The sequence below is a fragment of the Dermacentor silvarum genome, chromosome 2 (assembly GCF_013339745.2).
Source record: "Dermacentor silvarum isolate Dsil-2018 chromosome 2, BIME_Dsil_1.4, whole genome shotgun sequence".
Lineage (NCBI taxonomy): Eukaryota > Metazoa > Arthropoda > Arachnida > Ixodida > Ixodidae > Dermacentor > Dermacentor silvarum.
Window position 1 is genome coordinate 149,554,798 of NC_051155.1, and position 24,455 is coordinate 149,579,252.

Here is a 24,455-nt window from a genome sequence, read left to right on the forward strand (position 1 = left end):
CACACGAGGATCCACCTGAATTGGTGCTTTAATTTCGGCATAAATTGTGAGCGGGGTAGTGCATGAAACATAAAAAAAATGCACCAGATCAAACTTGGGACCTTTGTACGTAGTGTATAAATAGAAACATACATACAACGCAGATCACACGCTGTATAGGATGAAAGTTAACGCAACATTACGCATCACCGTTAGTTGTATAGTATTTAATTGACCGTTTCACTAAAGCTTCGCCAATTATAATTCCAACATGTGCGTTGGATCTGCATAATTTCTTTTCTTTTCTCTCATCTTTCTTCCAGTAGAGGGTAGCCGGGTAGTCAATTGGAGATTTCCAATGCTTTACCTCTCATCTCATTTTTTTTACTTTCATCTCCCTCTCTAGTGTGAGCAATGCTACTGTGCTACAATAAGGCACTCGTATGATGCTAAAGTTTGTGCAGCGCGCACGGCTGGATGAATAAAAAGTACACACACACAAAAACGTTGCGAAGCGCTATGGAGTAGGTATCGTCTTCTCACTCAACAAATTGGCTGGAATGAGCCCCAAGGTAAACAAAAGAGAAAAAAAAAAAAACAAGGCAGCTTGCTATATAAGGACCTCAGAATGGGTCTGGCACTAGTCATGTGCCTAAGTTTGTCACTGCGAAGCTGTCGTCGTGTGCCAGGTTCCGTTATCCTGCGGAAAAAACGTACATGGGCCAAAGTGGAAGGTGTGTGAACGCGAGCATGAGTAAGCATAAGCGCTCGCTAGCGGAAAACAAGTTGCCTCACTTAGCAGTTCACTGTCAGGGATGTGGTTGTGACCTTTGTACGTAGTGTATAAATAAAGTGAGGGATACAGAAATTTATTTACAGAAAGGCAGAAAGGTCAGCCTGATCTATAGCTTGCTCTGGCCGGCTACTTTATACTCCGTCACGTCTCCCCACTTAAAAGACAATATTGTGCTGTCGAGAGACAGAGTGAAGCTTGCCGGCTACATAATTGACGCCTTTTATGTCAGATGAAGAGTGGAAGGATGTGGGAGTCAACCATGAACATGACTTTGAGATAAAACAAATTAAAATTTTCCTCAGCACGTGCGGCGATGTAAGATAAAGTGCCACTAGTGCGCATGGCCTTTGAAGTGCGCTTTTAAGTTTTACAAAGGTTCCGTTATTTTGCCACGTGATTTAACTATATGCTGATAGTTTTCTTTGTGTGTTTCCGTGAGTTTTACGTGCCAAATCAGAACTGGTTTTGGCACGTAAAACCCCAGAAAGAAGAAGAAGAATAAAAGACAGTTGAGTGTCAGCGCATGTCCCGTGTGCTTCCGTCGCCTTTCGTCCGACTGTGAGCGCTTCTCATACTTCAACATGAACGTCTTCCAACTCGCTCCCCTTTCCATCTTGTTACACTTGTATGATGACGTGAACAATATTGAATGTGTGAAATCGAACTAAGTATTATCCCAAAGCCCCTTTCTTTATGATATTTTACGCAGCGGCGTTGCTGTGAGCAATGGAACTTTTCTCCTGGAAGGGTTCCTTAGGTGTGCTGCTTTAATCACTTATCGCGTGTATGGAGACATTACAGAAATGGCGATGACGGTTCCTTTCTTAAAGAAAGCAATAAGGTTGTCCACAAAATCTGAAGAGATGCTTTCATTCCTGCCGCTAAATTCTGTCCAAATGTAACCGCGTAGTGACTGCACAAGTGCAACGTACACTCTTTGCATATGTCCTCCTAAAACAGCTTGCACATTATATCACGCATTACCTTCAATTCTTTTCAAAGTTATCCCAAAAGCGATTACGTACCATATTCACCAAAGAATATGATGTCAGATGCATGCGGAACTATATGGAAGTGGTTTATAAGCGTATTCTTACCATCAGTTTTCGAGAAAACCGACACTAATTTTGATGTAGGAGATTGTGTCGTCTCAGACGGAGAAAAGCAACCGTGAAATGTGTTTCTCATAATGAGACAGATTCCACGAAAATCCAGGATGCCGCATTTAAATTTGAATTATAGTCTGCGGTTTTACAAGTCAAAAGCATGATATGAATATGAGACACGCAGTAGAGGGGGACTCCTCGATATTTTTCACCTCCCCCCCTCCTGAGTTCCTTAACGTACACCCAATGCACGGTACCCGGGCGTTTTTGCATTTTGCCCCCATTGAAATGCGACCGCCGCGGCCGGGATTTTGATTCCACGTCCTCAGGCTTAGCTGAGGATGCAGCGTCGACGTGGCAACCCAACACACGGTGCTACATTGTCATATCTGTTTTTCGAAAAAAAAAAAAAAAGACGGAACAACGCAGTTTCGACCATGTCAGACATGAGGCCATGGTTACTGTGCTTCAGATTTCTAACACAGAGATTAAAAAAAAAAGAGACGTAGAATCTCCTACGAGATTTATCTGAATGATGCGTAAGTATTTCGTAGTAACGACGTGGTGTTAGCACTGCTGGTAATCCTAGCACTGCTCAGCGGCTGCGGTCGTCTTGGAACCATTACGGTAAATGCGACTGCGCTGCGGCGACACGAACTGTTGCGGAAGGCGACACAACCTGAACTGATGAGGCAAGCAAACTACTGCAGGGGGCGGGGGTGCCAGGTGCGCTGATGACGGTCCGATCAGAAGCCACGGCTGCTCCACAGTTCTGGCTTACTAAAGGTGTGCCTAGTGCGTGCCTGGTTGCACACGTCACGTGGACACAGAGAAGCGCTCGTGCCACTCACTGCTCGTGCGTTCGCCGCAGTCTCCTTCCGCAGCTGGCGAAAACGTTGCTGTTGGCTCTCTCTTGAAAGCGATCGTCTAACGCGGAGGACGGGCGGACGCTCGGACAGTTTTCTTGTTGGGTAACCATAGAAATGCTTACGCATTAAAACAAAAGCGGTACATCATTGAATGGGAACTGTCCAAGGTATGCGTAATACTATATGGCGATAGGTGTGGTGCGCAATCTGTTATGCGTGGTAATGATGTGCGTGGGGAGTTATGCTGATGTAGTAAGCATTATTAATTTATGTATTGGAGGAGTACGAGCAGAGAGATGCATATATTTACATTGCCGAACATACACATTCCGTACCACGCCGACCGCAATATAATGCTACTCATACATATCTTCGACAGTTACCGTTCAAGGAGCTTCCGTTTGTTTGCGTGATGCCCGTCGCGGCATAACCAACGCGTTAATGCCGTCATAGGCAGCGGAGGGTGGACGGCTGCGCGTGCATGCGTCATTAATGCACGAGTGGAGGATCCTCTCGTTTTGGGTCCCTTTTAGTCAGCTTCCATGCTTATTGGTCGGGAGTTCACCAGGGTATCCCATAGTGCTTGCTATCCCCTTTTAGTACAAGCTTAGGCATCTCTGGCTTATGTTTAATGCCTCATTTTTGCGTATGGCGTATGGGGAACGGCGAAAGCGGAAGGGCTCGTAGAATGTTCTGTGCCGGCGCCATATCGTTAACGCGGACGATAGGTCGTTCGTCACTGTACGGCTAATGGCAGCTTTCAACCGCGCACATAATGGGCTTAAGCTGCGCGTTCTCACCCTATATTAGGAAATAATTCTTTTGCTTCACACGAAATTTTAGTGCGACACATTAAAGAACAAATTTTGCGTTACACACCAGTCAGTAGTAAGAACCGACACAAAAAGCAATTATGTTCTTGAGCTGTCTTCCCCCGCCGCGGTGGCTTAGCGGCCATAACATTGCGCTGTTAAGCACGAGGTCGCGGATTCGTTTACCGGCCGCGGCAGGTCTTGCTTAGATGCAAAAAAAAAAAAAAAAAAAAAAAACACCGCATATCCACTGGGTGAATGATGATGAGTGGGCGAAGCTCCGGAGGGAATCATTGGTAAACCGTGAATCTTCCGAGTAATTCGCCCAGTCTCGCCGCACTAAATCGAACGATTGACTTCCACCAATGACACGCGCCATACGTGACGTCATTCCTATTTTATAACAGCGCCCGTCATTATAATTGCACCATCTCCCGCTTAAGGGGACGCTAGCACAAACGCGTTAGAAACGTGCAGTACTCTCTAGTAAGGGGGAGAGGCCACAGCGTCTTACGCAGCCGTTTACACATGCCGGAACGTGCACCGCGTTTGCCGACGCCATCACATGACTGCTGAGAGAGTATAACCCCCGTATTCATAAACGCTCCTCGAGTTGAACTTGACTTGCCACCGCCTTCAACGCGTTTCGAACGCGCTGCCCAAGGCGGTGGCAAGTCAAGTTCAAGTCGAGGAGCGTTTGTAAGGCGGAGAGGCCACAGCGTCTTACACCAGCTTCTTACACGGGCCGTAACGCGCTAGCACAAACGCGTTAGAAACGCGCAGTCTTTCGTCAATGTTGGGTATTTATTGTCATCGTGGTGCGTGTGTCCATATGCGCTTCGTGGCGTAGTGGTTAGCGCCGCGCGTTCGGAAACGAGGGGTCGACCCCTGGTTCGATTCCGCGCTACGGACACAACTTTCGGAATTTCTTTTTTCATAAAAGTAGACGTGGCTACCTACTACGACGACTACTACTACTACTACTACTACAGAGGAGGGACAGACCCACACCCTAAGGAGCTTCGCCCCTAAGAACGCTCTTGTACTTAGATGTAAGTGTCCGTTGAAGAACACTAGGCAGCGAAAATCAATACGCAAGTCTCAGCTGCTTTAACTACACAAATGGTCAAGACGAGAGTGTCCGCATTCCGAATTGCGCTCACTACGCGGCAGCGTGTGCCCTGTCGAGTGCAAGAACCCCCCCCCTCCGCTCCCCGCTCCCACCCACGAGTGACGTTCGCTTCACGAACGTCACTCAGACTCAGAAGGGAACGGCATCTGTCCACTCGGCAGACCGCTTTTGCGGCGCCCCCAGCAAGAACCGTTGGACCATTGTGTGCGTACGTGACAGGCGACCTGGAGAAAGGAAATACCGAATGCGACGCGGACGTGTATGTCGGGGCGATGAAGATTTATGCGTCCCTCTATACGAGTCCGTGTCTCAGGTTTTCCTGGATATCCCCGTCGTTCGGCGCTTCTCGCGTCTCTCGTTGCCACCTCTCCCTGCAACTAGTCTTGCGAACGCCGTGATTGACAGCCCGCGCCGCTATGTCCACGCTTCCGGCCAGTTTATACTCCGTGCACGCATGTGTGCTTGCCGCAGATTGTTCGTCGCAGCTACGTTAAGAACGGATGTGCATGTGTGTTCCGTAGGAATAGTCGTCATGACACTGCGGCCTTGGTGACGCACCTACAAGGCGATATTGCAGCCTTTAATTCAGGGTCTGCACTCCTGGGTGCGACAACATGCCCACGCATACGAGCGAGCGATTTCCATTTTCAGTGAAATGTAGTGAAAGGGGTTCCGTCGCCTCTGTTATGATGGATGCGACATCGCATGCTGGGATGCTTTCTGTCAATATACGCGCGAAAAAGTGTCCGATAACGGATGTAGCGAAGGCAAACATGGGTGTTGGCTTGCTGCCAAAACGTGGTTTTTGAAGGCATTGTGAGGTAAGGAGGAAAGCTTCATCGAGAAATCATTGCGCCTTTTGATTATGGTCAACTGTAAACGCGAACGACTGCCAGGATATTAAGTGCGTAGGGATGAAAGTGTAGGCACGTACAGGGTTTACGTGGGTTCGTTGATGAAGTACCATAGCTAAATGCGTATAATATGAACTGCGTGTCGCAGTTCTCTGATGCGCAATTATTGAAGAAAAACGAAGGTAACGCTTTTGAAACTTCCGCACATGCATTGGCACATGACGTCCTGCATGCCTTTCAGTCACTCGTCAAGAATTAGGGGAACCGAGGAACTAGTTTTCTGATTAGTAAGAACAAGTTGACAAGAGATAATAAAGCTCTTGAAAGCAAATAAAAAACTACATTAGCCGCTTTTTATAATCAGAAATTTAATTAGTATGTACGGGAAAAGAAAATAACATAAAATACAAAAGCCGCCGTTGGGAGTCCGGCTTCCGCATAACCTCCTCTCTATCAGTTGAGCTACAACAGCGACTGTTACCTTATCCACTTTCTTTGGTATTTGTACGTACTCATTCTTGATTGGGGAAATGGCTGATAGCACTGAGTACGATGGGCGTAGTGTCGAATAGACTATGGAACATCTCCTGCTCTACTGTTCGTACTTTCAAAATGAAAGGCTTGACCTCCGCACAGCTCTAAACTTACTATACGGATGTCCTTTCTCGTTGTACAAGGTCTTGGGACATGGACTCGCATATCACAGCTGCAGAACGCCACAAAAGGCAGCTGTGACTTCTGAAGGCTACCGGACTCCTGTGATATCGAGCAGACAACTTTCACTGCGTCGGCGACATCAACAGTGAACTTTCACTTGTTCCCTTAATCTTTTGCTCCATTTTACTCCCCCCTTTGCAGGCTATCCAACCGGGCTCAGTCCTGGTCAGTCCCTGCCTTTCATTTATCCTTGCCTCTGTCTCTGTGCATGTGTACTAAACCTAGCCCTGGGAATTAATGTTAGCTAGCGTCACTCGTGGCAATGGCGGCGTATGTGCAACGTCTTTTTAACTGTAGGTGTTACGTAGTACGTGAACTTGGAATCAGGCTTATAAAGCCTCATGGGGGGGGGGGGGGGGGGGAGATGGGTCGCTTTCATGGTCTTGACTCCAGCACACTTCACGCTTTCATGCAACGTCAGAGAGTTTATTGAGTAGACCTATACTCCATCTCACAAGTCATCTGCGACACTGTAGAATCTGCAGGACTCCATAGCCAATAGGAAGGCCGAATGCCCCTCGAGATGTGTTCGTCCACCCCTCTTTGTCTGCTACCCGCCACAGGTATTCGCGGTATACGACGTGCATGCGCAAAGTTCCTAAGATGTGACATATCGCTGTAACGTATCATGCACTTAGAAAAAATAAAACTCCCTAATCCCGCCAATAATCAGACAGTTACGCCCGGAAATATGATGGCGGGAATGCCGCGTTGAGAAGTGAATAAGAAAGCTGTAGCTTGGAACGGCTACACCTGAGGAATGATCCAAGCCGTGGAGGCTGCAGCCAATACTGCAGAGACTGAGATAGTTGCAATATGTACAAATCAAATAGCTGTTACGGGCAATTATCGCTACACAGGAACAGGAGACGAACACAACCACTACTCAGCAGAACAGATGTCTGCATAGCGGAAATCATAATGCAGCACCATTTCGAGATATCCATCTGACAAATTTCTTAAACATACATTGTCGTTACTGTTAGCATCATCCTGTCCAGCTGGAGGGACGCTTTAGGGAAAATATTGACTGTGACGTTGATGTATTTCGTAGCACACCATAGAGATTTATCATTCAGGCATATATATGTACGTACGTCTCTACCTGGAATCCACGTGAAAAGGATGGACAGCGCTTTCAGTCACATACGATTTAAATATCTGTTCGAGCTAAACATAATAAGAAAAAGCCGGTGGTATAGGTGTAAACATGTTTACCGCTCGGCGTCTTTAAATAACACCTGCGTTGGCATGACCGAACATTAGGATAGAGCGTAGTTAGGAGGAAAGCTCGCCGATGCCATTACAATTTTATTACGCGTTAGCGGCACGTTGTACTCGATGCCACGCACACAGAGAAAGCACCGATTGCGCGAACTAATGGCGCAATATCGTTTTTCAACGAACGAACTATTCCACTTGCACAACTTGAATTGCTCGTGCAAACTTTCTTGCAACTTAGAATACGCCGTAAGTGATACACACCTGGCAATCAAGGCCAATGTATTATAAACGCTATCGCGTTCGGACCCTCTATTACATTTCCAAACAGCTCCAGTTCTTGCTTTTCCCATTTTCCCATTTAGACACTCGAGCAGTGAGTACGGTGGTGACGCGACCTCGGCGGACCTTTAACAACGCGCGGTGACGAGGCTGTCGACCCTCCCGTGGGGAAAACCCTTGGCGCGTCGTCGGCCCATCCAGTACACACACATCCCGTGCGACGCACCTCTCTCGCGGAATGACAAGTGAGCGACGCCGTCGGCGAGAACCAGATTCAACCGCCTGCGTCGTTAGCCAGAACAACCGGAAGCCGCTTTGCGCGTGTGGTGCGCGCATCTGAGAAATCGAGATCAAGGAGAAGCGTGCGTTCGCTTGCAGGCGTATACTGTGCGCCTTTCAGCAGCGAGAAAATAAAGGAAGGGGTAGGGGACAACGAATGCACATATCAACCGTTCGGGGTAAACCAGGATAAACCACATGTCAACGACATTCTGCGTGACGCTGTAGGACGGGGGCCGTTGTGCTTGGCTATACTCATCCCATTTTCCGAAGGTGTCCGGAAGCGGGAAGGCTGAGGGTGGGGTTGACGGGGGGCACCTGTGAATCATCGCGCTCGAATATGCCAAGCTCGGAAACCGTCGTTTCCGAGCTGATTCGAAGAAAAAAAACGAAAAATTGTCACCAAAGAGCAAAGCTCGTTGCTCCCTTGTCGAAAGAACTAGTACTTGGTGCGGGTCTCTTTACGCCGTAATTAGGACAGCAGTGACGGCGACAACGTGACGACAACAGAATGATGGGTAGAGAGCGTGTGGGGTTTTCAGAAGATACGCTGCGAATTCATATAACCACAGGAATGGATAACGCATTGGTATGCATAGGAAATAAAACCCGTAGTTTTGACCGAGATGGCGGAAATAGTGAGAGTGACAGCAGCTGTGCATATGCGATGTAAGTGAGCGTTTCGTGCTCCATCACTTGCAGCGAACATGCGCAGTAGTATAGCGTGCGAACTCTGAATCAGGCGCGCGCGTTTATTGGCCGTGCTGCTGTCAAGTCTATTGTGGCCGCTCCATGCTCTATATACAGGGTGTCCCAGCTATCACGCCGCACGATTTAAAGACAGACGAACTTCGTTACGCGAAGCAAATCTAGTGCGTATTGTTTCCAGTGCAGTGGAGTAGCCGCCAGTAATTTTTTCGTTGCTGAGATTTAATTAGCTAATTGTAAATAATTATCTAACTCGAGAAGTACTTCCTTAATTACCAAAGTGTCAGTGAGAAAATTGTAGAGCAACGTGAAAAATTCCCGATAGAGCTATCTGTTGCTCAATACGCGTCACATAAATGTGTTTTTCCGAGTGTGAAAGAGCCCGCGAATACACGCAGAATCGCCGCGCGACTGGTCGCTCGAGGCACTTTGCGTGTATTCGCGGGCTGGATAAAGTTGAGAGAAAAAAATGCTGGTTGTTGTCGCGCCAACCGCCAATTTTCTATCTCAATACTTTCATTTGAACAGCCATTTGTACACGTTTTCGTTCATGGATTCGGCACATATTTTCAAAGCAGGGCAACTAGGGAAGCGGAAACAAAAATAGAAAAGCGCGAACGAATAAATTTCCCAGTCAGATACATTCCAAAAGGTGCTGGTTTCGCCCGAAGGCTACGAGCACGCACGGAAGGAAGTTTGACGCGCCGCTGAGCAACTCACGCACACCTTTCCGGTGTTGTCGGGAGTTGCGTACTGGAGAACCGTACACTTTGGACCTGATGCCTCGGTGTGCCAACAATCTCTGCTTTTAGAACAGAACGGAAGTGTAATAAACTGGGCATGCAAAAAAAAAAGGAAAAAAAGAAAGACAAGAAAAAAAAAACATGAATGGCTCTATCCTCTACGTGAATGTTGCATCGTCACTCCTAACGGCTGTATAGTATTAGTTGCGGACCGCAGGGGCATCACACAGTATTTAGACGTACAGCGCAGGAACACGAGACGGAATGGAGCAGACGCACACGGCGTTGACTTGTAACATGTGTTATCTAAAAACAAAAGCGCGCAGCATATTTCCATTTCGCGATCACCTGCATGTCAAAACCATGATGGTACCGCAGGAAGAACCCGAGGTGCCGCAATCAGAACATGTGGCAAACTCATGTGTGTTGTTAAGACATGAACACATCATTCGCTTTCCCAATAAAGCTAGTACGTCAGCCTGTCCATGGCTATACCCTCCGCGGTAGCGCAGGGGCTATGACGTTGGGCTGCTGAGCTCGAGGTCGTGGGTTTGATCCCCTGTCATGGCAGCCGCGTTTCGATGGAGGCTAAATGCAAAAAACGCCGGCGTACTTAGATTATGGTACAGTTAAAGAACATCAGGGGGTCAAAATGAGTCCCCCACTAACGCATGCCTCATAGTGAGGTCATGATTTTGGCACGTAAAACCCCAGAATTTAATTTAAATTTCTTGTGTATCAGTTTTTGACAGTGTCGTGTTCCAGCACTGCAAGTCAAATTACTCGTAACTAACAGACTCTTCATTCACTTCTTACGATAAGCACCAGATCTAAATCTGGCGGTGGTGTTTAGCGTATAGTGATTATTGTCAGTTCATTCAATGTCTGTCCACGAAAAAAAAAAGATATGATCAGTTGTACTATCGATAGTATTGTCACGCATACATTGTCCTTGATTTTTTTTCTGGTGCTTGTTATGACCGGATTATAGCTGTTATCCAGTTATCGCTCGGCGCAAGACGTGCCCACTGTGTGCGAAATGTCTGAAATGTCACCGATTCAATAGCGAACGCATCTTGTCTAATCAGATTGCACTGTACATTCGCGAATTCACGCGAGCAACAGCGGTTATACTATGCAATGCACTATCAGAGATGTATAAATAACGTATGGACGTGACCCACGAAAATCAGATCCGACGACTGTGCTCGCCTCTACCTTTGTGACTCAAGTGTTGTTCGCCTTTCTGGGCACAAGTTCGCACAGTAAGGAGTTCGATTCTTAACTCACAGTTCTCGCACCACCTGGTTGTTCACCCTTGTTATAGAATGTTACATGTGATGGAGATGCTTGTTCGCTGTGGAGCCGTGAAGACAACAGCGTCGCCACGGATACGTGAGCTATCCTCAGTTTATAAGAATTTAGGCCAGGGTACCTGACAAAACTCAGAAAATGCGACGCATCGGACTCACTCACGAGACGTGCCACACGCGACGTGCAACTTGACGTATCACGCGGTATATAAACAAGCACTGGCTGAAACATAAGCGACGTTTTCCTGCATGTCCGTATAGCCACGCGCTATGCAGAGGTGATAACAATCGTAGCGCTGTGCGTCCTCGTATATTGTACGCGTCACAAATATTTTGCATACGTAGTACCGTCCGCACCGTGGCGGCAGAGTTTGTACGTGATAAAGGATACCGTGCTCCTTCGGTTCGGAGTCCCTTTAGGGACCGTGACAATGTTTAATGATTGGCTACTGTGCCATGTGACGTCAGCTTTTAAATGCGTAAGTATTTCTACGCCTACCTATCGAGTATCCCCTCCATAACGTAAGACGAATGCAATGGCTCATACCTCCCTAGACAATATCTCATATCCCCGTAAGCAATGGCCCGTACCCCCGTATGCAAGCAAAAAATGCAGTGCCTCATACCACCGTAAGGAAGAGGCTACAAGCGCTCAGCAAAGTGAAGCGAACAGTACATACACTCATTGAAATCACCCATACAACACACAGAAAAGCATACGAGTACGTTTCAATAAAGAACAAGCTCAAAACGAGCAACCGAACCATCAACAAAGCATTGCATACCCCCGCAGCAAATGTAGTGGTGATTTTGCAAAAGCTTTGCTGGACATCCAGATTGATAAGGACCGATAAGAGTTGACAAGGTTCGGATCATGTTCGATAAAGTTCATAACGACTGATGAAAGTTTATAAGGGTTTATACTGGTCGGATCACGTTTCACAACATTGTGAATGACACCAGATTGCGTGGAGATGAACGAGTGGCCTAATGCTTACGCATACTTAGACAACTCCCAGAGGAGTTGTGCATCGTTTACTTCAGGGTACACACCTGCGGCCAAGCCAGTGTTTCCTCCGTGGTGTTTCAGTCGTCCAAAGGTACATATAACGATTCCAGGACTACAGAAGAAGTCAGGTCTACCGGCCCCTGCTCTAAAACAACTGAGCTTTACTTCTCTTGCATGAAAAGTACAGCAACCACGTGCACATCTATACCGATGGATCGACTACGTCGTCCAGTTATGGTGGTTATACCAACGCGAGGAATAACACTGCGGTTCAAGACATTGCATGTCACGACCTCAACGGCGGCAGAACTAAGGGCTCTGCGTCGTGCACTGGAATTCATTGATTCTGAAAGACCTAGAAAATGGGCTGTGTTTTCAGACGCAAAACCGGCATTACAGTGCACGCAGTCACTTCTCCGACGCGGCTGTCATGGACAGTTGACATACGAAACCGTGAAACTTCACCATCACGTCCAACAAAAAGGCCTTTGTCTTTCAATGGGTACCTGGTCAGTGTGGAATCAGTGGCAATGATTCCGCAGATAACGCTGCTCGCACATCACACCAAGAAGAGCACAGCGTTCCAATTCCGCTTTCGAGGACAGACGCCACAAGGCAGCTTCGGCACCTAGCACGCAGTCTCTCACTGACCGAGTAGAACTCGCCAAACTTAAGACTTACCCGACTGCATCAATTAAACCCCTCACTGCAACTCCGACCTCCATCCGGACTTCCTCGACGTGAAGCTTCGCTTCTCTGTCGCCTTTGGTTAGGAGTTGCCTTCACAAAGGCATACTCTACATTAATTGGAGTGACCGACAGTGCAGCATGCGAGGTCTGCGGCACCGACGAAACGATCGACCACCTGCTGTGCCACTGTCCACGATATGCCCCAGAAAGACAAGAAGTTGCTAGCGCGTTAAAAAAAAATCTGGACAATCGGACGCTTTCCGTGCAGGTACTGCTGGAACACCGCCCCCATCGCTCGATCGTCGGCTCATAAAGCGGTGAAGGCACTTTTGTGCTTCTTGAGGACGATGGGCTTGTGTCAACGTCTGTGACTATTAGTGCAATAACACACGCGTCAGCGAACTCACCGCTAATTTCCATTCTTTCCTTCCTCCTCCTTCTCCCTGTCATCTTTGTGTTCCCTTTTCCCATTCCTCCGGTGTAGGGTAGCCAACCGGACGTTATTCTGGTTAACCGCCCTGCCTTTCTCTTTCCTCCTCCCCAGAGGAGTTTCTGCCTGAATTTTTTCTTTTCTCTACCTAGTGAAAATGCATGAAGTGAATGCTATTGATTTTTGGTAACATCGCTAGCCGACAACTGCGTAAAACTATCGATAACACTACAAAAAAACGTAGAACCGCTCCCCTACCGGGAACAGGGTTGCACGCGACGCATGTCCTACCCTAGGGGTGGGGTTGGTGAAGTTTTTGAGTATTTCAGAGGCATTAAAGAGACGTGGTTGTTGGTGGATGGGAAACGGTGGATTCGCCCAGCGAGCACGAGCACATTCATGGGCCCACTCCCGCTGTCCTTCCTTCAACGCAGCCTGCTCTTCGGCAGAACGAACCAAACGCGGCGTTCACTGGCCGGCTCCCGTTGTCGTTCTTTGAAGGCTGCCTCCTCTTCGGCGGAGCGGATTAAGCGCGGCCTACCCATAGCGCAGCTGGCCTTGAACTGGCGAGAAACGGCGCGCGCGGAGCGAGCGAACCCTCCTTTTCCTTCTCCAGAGGCTCCAGAGGCGCTTGTGATTGGCTGGGAGAGTGGCGTGATCTGGCGCGCCACTTGTGGGAGCGGAGGGTTTCCGGCGCGCCAGCTGTGGGTGAGGAGGGTTTCCAGCCGCCAGCTGTGGGTGACGAGGACTTGGTTTTCCGCCTACGACAGCCACACCGACGGCGCGGGTCAGGCAATACAAGCTTTGCTTGAATAGCAAACGTTAGCGAGCTATCGTAATGCTATCCTAATATATATCGATATATATACTATTGGCAGTCTATTTTACATTGTCGGGAGTTTGAAAAAAAGCAATCGATATTACCGGTAGTCATTTTATGGATTTTTGCGTCTCTAGTCTGCGGGCGACGGCAGTAGGATATGGTTAAGTCAGCAAGTGGACGAAACATGATACACGGATTTTTCTACGCTTCGTCCTTGTTCTTTCGAACTACCTTCTGCCTACAACAATAAATGTAGAGCCTCTCGATGCTAATTTATCACGGAATATTTGTCGTAAGAAAATATTTACTGACAAAGATTGTTGTTTTAGATAGCGGAAGTAATTTACTCGCTGTGAGAGTATCACCGAGAAATAGCGACACATCTATCGGCTATCAATGTCGTGATTTGTTCATTTTGCTTTCAAAAATAAACGAGATTATATGAATTGGTTCTAAAGGCGACACACTTCATTGTTTCGAATAAGCAACGCTAAGAACAATGCGAACAGCCAAACTAACCCCCCCCCCCCCCAAAAAAAAAAAAATACAATCCATACTCTGTCTTTTCGCACATTGTCCCCTGGCCGACGTCATAGAAAAATACATCTACTGCCCAAAGCAGTAATTAGGGCTAGTTTGGGTTCTCATACTTGAAGCACAAGGACTGACGTAGGCGCAGTATGCTATATTTGTTATGCCTGTCCTTGTCCTCCTATACATACTACCCATCCTTCTTACAATGGCTGAACGCTCAGATGTAGGTCGGACTTCCTTCTATTAATTTAGGACGAAACTTTGCGTTATCGACGACGTGTATAAAGCATAACACTATCGGTCGACCAACGCGGGGTTGGAAGCATGACCAGAAGTTTGTGTGTGTGTTTGTTGGCAGAAATAAGAGAAAGGCGGGCTTGTGGTGGGTGTTAATTTTAAATACGTGAAAAACTGTTTTCACACACACACACACACACACACACACACACACACACACACACACACACACACACACACACACACACACACACACACACACACACATATGTGTGTGTGTGGTAGTGTGTGTGTGTGGCGCGGCGATGGCCTAGCGGTAGAGCATCCGCCTCGTATTCGGGAGGTACCGAGTTCAAATCCCGGTGCCGCCGGGAACCCACCGGTTTTTCTAATGGGTAGAGATGTCCCCTGGCCTGGTGCTCGGCTTTCGTGGGGGTCCACATCTCGAAAGAGGGCCGAATAGAGATTTCAGCTCTTGTCTCTGGGCGCCTCTTGTCCAACCACAGACGGCCTTGTAGACGAGCATCCGCCGCGGCTGTGGGAGGCAAGTGCTGCCGCCGGGTACCTACCGATAAAATAGGTACAAGCGCGCTCCCGGCCTGGTGCTCGGCCATTATTGGACCTGAACGCTTGGAAAGGGGTGTTTGACCTCAACCCGAAGGCGCCCCCATCTCAATAGGTGCTTGGGGCGCCACATGGGAAATGACCGCCATGGGAGCGGCCCAGACATCACTTGATTTCCGTGCTCACGTTGGTTTCGACGGGAATTCAGGGCGCAGGCTCCTTTCCCAAGCGTATCACCCCTGAAGGAAGCCGAACGCCAGGCAGGGCTACGCTTGTACCCTTTTGAACCAGTGGGTGCCCGGCGGCGGTGAGAATCGAACGCACAGCCTCCCGCAGCCGAGGCGGGCGTTCTACCACTCGGCCACACATATATATGTGTGTGTGTGTGTGTGCATGTTTTTCGCGCATAGCTCCTTCGTTTCATTACTGTCATCGTATTGTCAAATTTGCAAGAGACAAAGGATGTGCAGAAAGGCGAAGGCGAATATATATAAATATGAAGGCTGACTCTTGATGCAGGCCTGACTCCTGCCGAAACTAGTATATATACATACATATATATAGACCCTCAGCTTTGTTAACGTGAATCTTAAAAAGCTGAGATTAGGCAGGGAATGAGGGAAGTATGATAGCTCAGTATAAGGTGTGACTTCAGTAAAGCAGACACGGAGAAATCCAACGAGAAAGACATACATAACGTGCTGGAAATCAGTCACCTCACATGCTCGCTCCGTAAACTTGCATTTCCACGAAGCAACGATCTCATTAGCGGCAGGATAGTTGTGAAAATATGTTTCAGGAATGGCTACACGCATTTGCGGATGGGTTCGTTTTACAATGAAATTTCAAGAGACCAGCATGCAGCAACTACCTGCGCCGTTACTTCTTATAGTATGCTTCATTACCAGTCGAAATTTTCAAATATAACATATTAATTCGATGACTAAGAATCTCATATTGTCACGTACGAGTTTGTACCGCTGTGGACAAAATGACGTTGGTTGGGGAAGAAGAGGCTGAAGTGTCTCGGAGCTCGGTAGATGGTGTCACCCTGGCCACAGAGCTACAACCCTCTGTATATATTGTAAATACATATATTTTGTCCCCGTAACATTTTGGTGGAGGTGCGGGGTAATCTCGCCACAAGCCGGCCCTGGATCTTCGCAGCGGGCGTCACATCGGTTCCGCTATTATGGCTACTGACGCTGCCCTCCGCCGCTCAGACACCGGCGGAAGTGGTACTAACCCAGCTACGTCACCCGGGAATCTTGACTGGCACTGGCAAGGTCGACGTCGAAGACTGGCTGACGTCGTATGAGCGCGTCGGTAAGCACAAGTGGAATGCCACACATTTGCTGGCCAACCTTATCTTTTACTTGGGAGGAACCGCGAAGGTATGGTTCGAGTCGCATGAAACCGAAATTACAAGCTGGGACTCCTGCAAGGAAAAGCTACGCGATCTTTTCGGAAGGCCTGTGGGACGTCAAATGGAGGCCAAGCAAGAGCTAGCGTCTCGTGTCCAGACACCAACCGAATCGTACTTCGCGTATATTCAAGACGTTCTGGCTCTCTGCCGTAAAGCGGACACGGACATGCTAGAGGCCGATAGGGTTGGACACATCTTGAAGGGCATCGCAGACGATGCGTTCAACCTCCTGCTTTGCAGGAACTGCTCAACGGTTGAATCCATCATAAAGGAATGCCGGAATTTTGAGCAAGCGAAGAGCAAACGCATCGTACAACGCTTCGAACGACTTCCCAATACGGCTGCCACTTCCTCCTGCAACGACCCTCCGGCATCACATCCGCCTGCCACGCCAAGCTTGACACAGGTCATCCGCCGCGAACTTGAGGCTATGGCTCCAAGTTCTCACTGTCCCCATACGCACGACAACATGACCATTTCGCTCATTCAAGCTGTTGTCCGCCAAGAAATTGCCAACATGGACATCCAGTCTGCCGTCCGCCCACGTCCCACCCCTACCACTCCTGTCATTGCCTCTGCTGCACCTCGCCAGTCGTTCCCGAGTCGATATCGGAACCCATCTGAGTGGCGAACACCGGATGACAGGCCGATTTGCTTTACTTGCTCCCGAGTCGGTCACATCTCCCGCCACTGCCGTAGTAGCCGCTGGTACTCCTCGCCTCGACCATACGCTGATCGCCGCTTCGACCGATACCCTCGGTCTCTGTCGCCCCTTTCTGAACCATACCATGCCGGCCTTCCCTCTCGGGGAAACTCCACTAGCCGCTCGCCCTCGCCTACACCTCGACGTCCCTCGTCCCCGTCCTACGCGGGCCGCTTCTCGGGAAACTAAGCAATGCAGCCCCCGGAGGTGAGGCTGCTTTGACGACTCGGACTGCAAAACCTCTGCTGACCCCTGCTGCTCGACCGAACCTTGTTGAAATGTTTGTTGGGGGCTGCAATAACCGACACCTGATACTGGCGCTCAGGTGTCGGTTATGCGATCAGATCTTCGTAGCCGTCTAGTAAAGTCCTGACACCTGCCGAGTCGCCTGCCGTCCGAGTGGCTAATGGCAGTACAACAGCCGTGAGGGGAATGTGCGCCGCCCGTGTTACCATTGCCGGTCGTCCTGTGTTAGTCCTGTTCACTGTACTGGCCGAGTGTCCCCACGAAGTGGTTCTTGGAATCGACTTCCTGACTGCTCATTCAGCACTTATTGACTGTGCAACCGGCACCCTTCGCCTTGAACTGCCCCATTACTTTGCCGACCCGACCGAAGACCACAAGTCCCGACTTCGTTCTGCTGAATTTGTTCGCCTGCAACCTGATGCTGCGACCTACGTCCTCATGTCGCCTTCTCCTCCACTTCGAGATGGTCCTTACGTGGTGTCCCCACTTTGCGACGTTCTCCTGGCACGCCAAATCGCACTACCCAGCTCCATTGTCACTCTTGTTAACAATCGAGCGTGGCTTCCCCTTCTGAACTTTGGTTCGTGTCTGCAAGTGCTTCCTGAGGGTGTATCTCTCGCTTTGCTGTCCCTTTGGAAGAGTGTGGAGTAGCTGCTCTTACGCCCGAACCACGATTCGACACTGCTGCAGCTTCCGACCGTCCTACTTCAAGCAACGACAAGTTTACGCCCATGATAGCTACTGACCTACGGCCTGCTTACGCCGACGCCCTTCGCCGTATTCTGATGTCCTATGAAGACATCTTTGATTTTGGAAATCGCCCGCTAGGTCGCACCCGTGTCGTCACCCATCCCATCCTCACTGGTGACGCTCCTCCTATGCACCGGAGGCCCTACCGTGTGTCAGCAGCTGAACGCCAGGTGATTCAAACGGAGGTGGACAAAATGCTCTCCAAATATGTTATCGAGCCTTCCTGCAGTCCGTGGGCGTCACCTGTCGTTTTGGTTAAAAAGAAGGACAATACCTGGAGATTTTGTATCGATTACCGTCACCTGAATAAGATTACGAAAAAGTACGTGTATCCGCTTCCGCGTATTGATGACGCGCTGGACTGCTTACACGGCGCCAGTTATTTTTCATCGATTGATTTGCGCTCCGGCTACTGGCAAATCGCAGTGGATGAACGAGATCGCGAAAAGACCGCCTTCGTCACCCTAGATGGTCTCTACCAATTTAAAGTGATGCCTTTCGGACTGTGTAATGCCCCTGCTACCTTCGAGCGCATGATGGATTCTCTTCTGCGCGGATTCAAATGGACCACATGCCTCTGCTACCTTGATGACGTCATAGTTTTTTCACCGACGTTTGAGAGCCACCTTCACCGACTCTCAGCTATCCTTGATGTTTTTAGACGTGCCGGCCTACAACTCAATTCTGCAAAATGCCATTTCGGCCGCCGCCAAATACGAGTACTTGGTCACTTGGTTGACGCTTCTGGCGTCCAGCCTGATCCTGACAAAGTTCGTGCCGTTGGGGAGTTTCCCCTTCCGCGCTCTCCTACCGATGTCCGCAGTTTTCTAGGGCTGTGTTCCTATTTTCGGCGATTTATCCAGAACTTTGCCGAAATCGCTCGTCCTCTCACATACCTTCTGAAAAAGGACACCACTTTTCGTTGGGGACCCGACCAGGCTGAAGCATTTTCAACGCTTATCAGTCGCCTTACCAATCCACCCGTGTTGGGTCATTTTGATCCGCATGCCTACACAGAAGTTTGCACTGATGCAAGCGGCCAAGGCATTGGCGCTATCTTGTCCCAACGACAGCGGGACACCAATCGCGTGATCGCGTATGCTAGCCGTATTCTTTCTGCACCAGAGCGAAACTACTCGATAACAGAACGTGAATGCTTGGCCCTTGTTTGGTCCATTGCTAAGTTCCGCCCTTACCTGTTCGGTCGACATTTCACCGTCGTGACAGATCATCATGCCTTATGTTGGCTATCCTCTCTCAGAGACCCGACATGCCGTCTTGGCCGCTGGGCTTTAAGCCTGCAAGAGTACACGTTTTCCGTGTCCTACAAATCTGGGCGGTTACATAAGGTCGCCGACTGCCTCTCCCGCTACCCTGTCGACCCACCGGATGGCACCGAAACCGATACAGATACCTGCGTTTTGTCGATCTCCGACTTCACACGCATCGCCGACGAGCAGCGTCGTGACCCATATTCGCGATCCATCATCGAACGCATTTCCTCGGAGCAACAGGACGCTTCTCTCCGTATGTTTGTTCTCCAGGACGGGACCTTATATCGACGCAATATGAATCCTCATGGTGCTGAACTGCTCCTCGTCGTCACCCAGCATCTGCGCTCGACAATTCTCTCGCAGTTACACGATGCGCCTACCGCTGGTCATTTGGGTGTCTCCCGTACATATGACCGTGTGTGCAGACGATTTTTCTGGCCTGGGCTATATCGCTCTGTTCGAAGCTACGTCGCTGCCTGCGAACTTTGCCAACGTCGCAAGTAGCCTCCATTGTCTCCCGCTGGCCACCTTCAGCCTATAGATATCCCCAGTGAGTCATTTTTCCGCGTCGGCATGGGCCTCCTTGGCCCATTTCCTACCTCATCCTCGGGCAACAAGTGGGTGGCTGTTGCGACATACTATACCACGCGTTATGCCATAACGCGGGCCCTCCCCACAAGCTGCGCAACTGATGTGGCCGATTTTCTCCTCCATGAAGTCATCCTACATCATGGTGCCCCACGTCAGCTACTCACCGATAGAGGCCCCTGTTTTCTTTCTATGGTTGTCGACGACCTTCTTCGTTCTTGCTCAACGTCCCACAAGTTCACGACGGCTTACCACCCACAGACAAACGGACTTACCGAGCGTCTCAACCGTACACTTACGGACATGCTCTCCATGTACGTGTGTGATGATCTCCGGGATTGGGACTGCACCTTACCTTTCGTGACGTTTGCATACAATTCGTCTCGTCACGATATTAGTGGTTATTCCCCGTTCTATCTACTATATAGCCGTCACCCTCTCCTGCCTCTTGACTCACTGCTCCCTTCTGACGCCACCATTACCACGTTCTATGCTCACGACGCCATTGTTCGCGCGGCCGCAGCACGTCGTATTGCCCGTGACCGTCTTCTGGCATCTCAGACTATCCAGAAGCACCGTTACGACAGTCATCGTCTGGACGCTCATTTCAGCCCTGGGTCCCTTGTTCTGCTTTGGGTACCCTCCCGTCGCGTCGGCCTTTGCGAAAAAAAAAATCGCAGCATATCCACGGGGTGAATGATGATGAGTGGGCGAAGCTCCGGAGGGAATCATCGGATCTCCCGCTTAAGGGGACGCTAGCACAAACGCGTTAGAAACGTGCAGTACTCTCTAGTAAGGGGGAGCGGCCACAGCGTCTTACGCAGCCATTTACACATGCCGGAACGTGCACCGCGTTTGCCGACGCCATCACATGACTGCTGAGAGAGTACACCCCCCGTATTCATAAACGCTCCTCGACTTGAACTTGACTTGCCACCGCCTTGGGCAGCGCGTTCGAAACGCGTTGAAGGTAAGGCGGAGAGGCCACAGCGTCTTACACTAGCTTCTTACACGGGCCGTAACGCGCTAGCACAAACGCGTTAGAAACGCGCTAGAAACGCGGCCTTTCGTTAATGTTGGGTATTTATTGCCATCGTGGTGCGTGTGTCTATGTGCGCTTCGTGGCGTAGTGGGCTAACGCCGCGCGCTCGGAAGCGAGGGGTCCCTGGTTCGATTCCGCGCTACGGACACAACTTCGGAATTTTTTTTCTCATTTTTCTCAGACTGGTTACACACTACTACTACGACGGGGACGGAACGGGTGCCGCTATAAGGAGCTTCGCTCCTAAAACTGCTGCCACGATACGTCGGGCCATACCGAGTTCTTCGCCAAGTCACCAGCCTCACATATGAGATCTCACCTGTGAATTCAAAGTCTTCTACCACCCCAGGAACTGATATCGTGCACGTTTCGCGACTAAAGCCCTATAACTCGCACGCTGATTCGACACTCTAAGAAGCATCGAGACGATGCTTCTGCCGCCGGGGGGTTCATGTCACGTACGAGTTTGTACCGCTGTGGACAACATGACGTTGGTTGGGGAAGAAGAGGCTGAAGTGTCTCGGAGCTCGGTAGATGGTGTGACCCTGGCCACAGAGCTACAACCCTCTGTATATATTGTAAATACATATATTTTCTCCCCATAACAATATAAACAGTATAATTTCTAAATATTTGCAAATATTCATTTTAGTATGTTGTAATTTACCGGCACCCAAGACAGGACATTGGGTTTCCTGTCTTCGGTTCTTTGTGTATTTGTTTTATTTGCGTTACAGTAGTAGTAGTAGAAAACTTTATTTTATGTTTTGAAACGAAGTCCAAGAGGGTGGAGCCCTCAGTCCAGGGCCCCATTTGCTGCTGCTATCCGGCTGGCCCGGTCGATCAGGCATCGCTGGTCGTCGAAGGCTGTGCTGGAAAGAGCGGCTTCCCACTGGGATGGGGAGGGGTTGGGTATTCTAGGTAAGCCGGGTGGTTTGGAGCATTCCCACGTAGAATGGTAGAGGTTTGGGTGACCACCACACAAAGGACATTTGTCGGGGTGCTGGCTAGGGTAAAAAGTGTGGCGGAGAGCAAGGCTGGGGAACGTATTAGTTTGGAGCTGGCGCCAAGCGGCTACATCTGCACGGTTTAGCTTCACGTGTGGTGGAGGGAATGTTCTACGGGATGGTCTGTGGTGTTGTAGTATATGCGTGTATGTAAGCGGTATCGTTTCTACCTTGTCTGGGTTGGACTGGTCTTCCACCGGTGCCTGGAGGGTTAGGCGTCGGGCTGTCGCATGAACGCGCTCATTGCCAGGGAGAGACGCATGCCTGCAGGTGTCCAGACTAGGTGAACTAGTGGAATGTTTTGCTTTTTCTGTATAATTTTATGAGTGATCGGTGAAATCCGTCCTTGTGCGTAGTTTCGACATGCTTGCTGGGAATCTGTAAGAATATGTACGATCTTATCTGGGGTTGAGCGCTGATGGCGAGGGCTATGGCACACATTCTTCGGCTTCCGTGTAGTTGTCAGTGCGTATTGTGGCTGATAATAGTGCTTCGCCCCTCCAGTCAGCCACCGCTACCACTTTGGCTGTAATGTCGGGGTAGCACGCGGCGTCTGTATAGAAGGTGTCGAGGTCGTTGCCGTATGCTCGGTGCAGTGCCATTGCACGTGCAGCGCGCCTGCCTTTATGGTGTTCGGGGTGCTTATTCCGAGGTATGGGGGCCACTGTAATGTTTTCTTTGATGTTTGGGGGCTCTCATGGTGCAAAATCTGATGTTGGGTAACGTAATTGTCTGAGTACGTGCCGTCCTGTCGATGTACGTTTCAGTCGTTCGATCTGACCGACTTTCTGGGCTTCGATTTGCGTTACAGTTTACTTCACAATGTATCAAGCAACTTCTCCAAGAACAAGTCTACCCTGTATTCACCTGTATCAAGGAGCTTTTGTGCGACTAATAAACTACTTTACATGCACCGAGTAGTGCCCTTAGCCTATCCCTATATAACAGCGTTTCTTGGTGGCTATAGTACATATTATACATACTGCATTACTTTATTTCTCGCCGCGCTGGCTCAGTGGCTATGACATTCTGCTGCTGAGTACTAGATCGCATGATCGATTCCCGACCGCATTTCGCTGGAATCAAAATGCAAGCGCACCCATGTACTTAGATTTAGGCATATAGGCGTTGAAGAACCCCAGGTCGTTGAAGTTAATCCGGAGTCCTCCAATATGGCGTCCCATATAACGGACTGTGCAGTTTCGGGACGTTCATCTCCGCAACTTAATTTTTGCATTATTGTTATTATCACTCCGCAATTCTCATTATCGTATTGTTACATATTTTTTTCAGTCCTTACGAGCGAACAGGTGGTGACACCTGTGGGTACACTGGTTGCTGCAACGCCCGGAAATGACATTTATTCAATTATATGGACAATACAGGCGCATTTCAGCCGTCGTCGCAGCCGTGATGTTCCGTATATAGTCCTGGTGCGATAACATCGTCGCCGCGTGCCGTATGATGTATGTGCGAGTGAGAGTGTGCGAGGGTGAGCCGATGATGGGGGTGAGGTAGCGGGGAGGTAGCACGCCGTCCTCCATCGCGCGCTACGCGATGGGGGGGGGGGGGGGACAGGTGAGGGGGCGTTGTACTTTGGTGGCCGCTGCGTATGGCGCGATGAAGACAGAGTGTGCCGAGTGTTGATAGCTTCGTATGCGCTGTGTCCTCGCCGCTTAGTTCGCGTTGATGCGAGAGGCAGCACGAAGGTCAATTCGCTCGCTGCTGCTGCCGTACTTCCTGACTTCAGCGTTTTGACAGCGAGTGTGCGCAGTCATCGAGGAAGATATGTTCATGTTTGCATGTGCGCGCGTGACACCATGCTTGTCAATCTAGGTAGTAAGTGAATGTTTACAAATTTATACTGCCTATAACGCTCTTATCCTTACTTCGTTTACTAATTTGTAATCGCAATCAATGCTTCGCGTTTCGGCCGAAACTGCGACTTCTTTATTCCACGGACCGGCGGTTGACACATCGAGTCAGCCCGCGCCGAATCAGAGGGGTCGTTTTCTAACTTTCACTCTGAAATCGCGCGCTTCGTTACAACAACAGGTCATTTCAATAAGGCCGCGTTGTTGTCGCACGAGGGGAGGTACACACGTGCAAATCTGTTTTACGCATCTCTCGGCGCCCACCAAAGTGGAAAGAGACGCGTCTGCGCGGCCCGTCTCCCGCGGCGAGTTGTAGTAAACAGGCGCCCGTTTGGGCCCTCGTGCCCCGCGGTCACGACAGCGCGAGCGAGAGACCATGCATGCTGGCGGCGGCGGTCGCACGCACGCACGCTGGCCGACGACGGCGGAAACTCGTTTCCTTCTCCT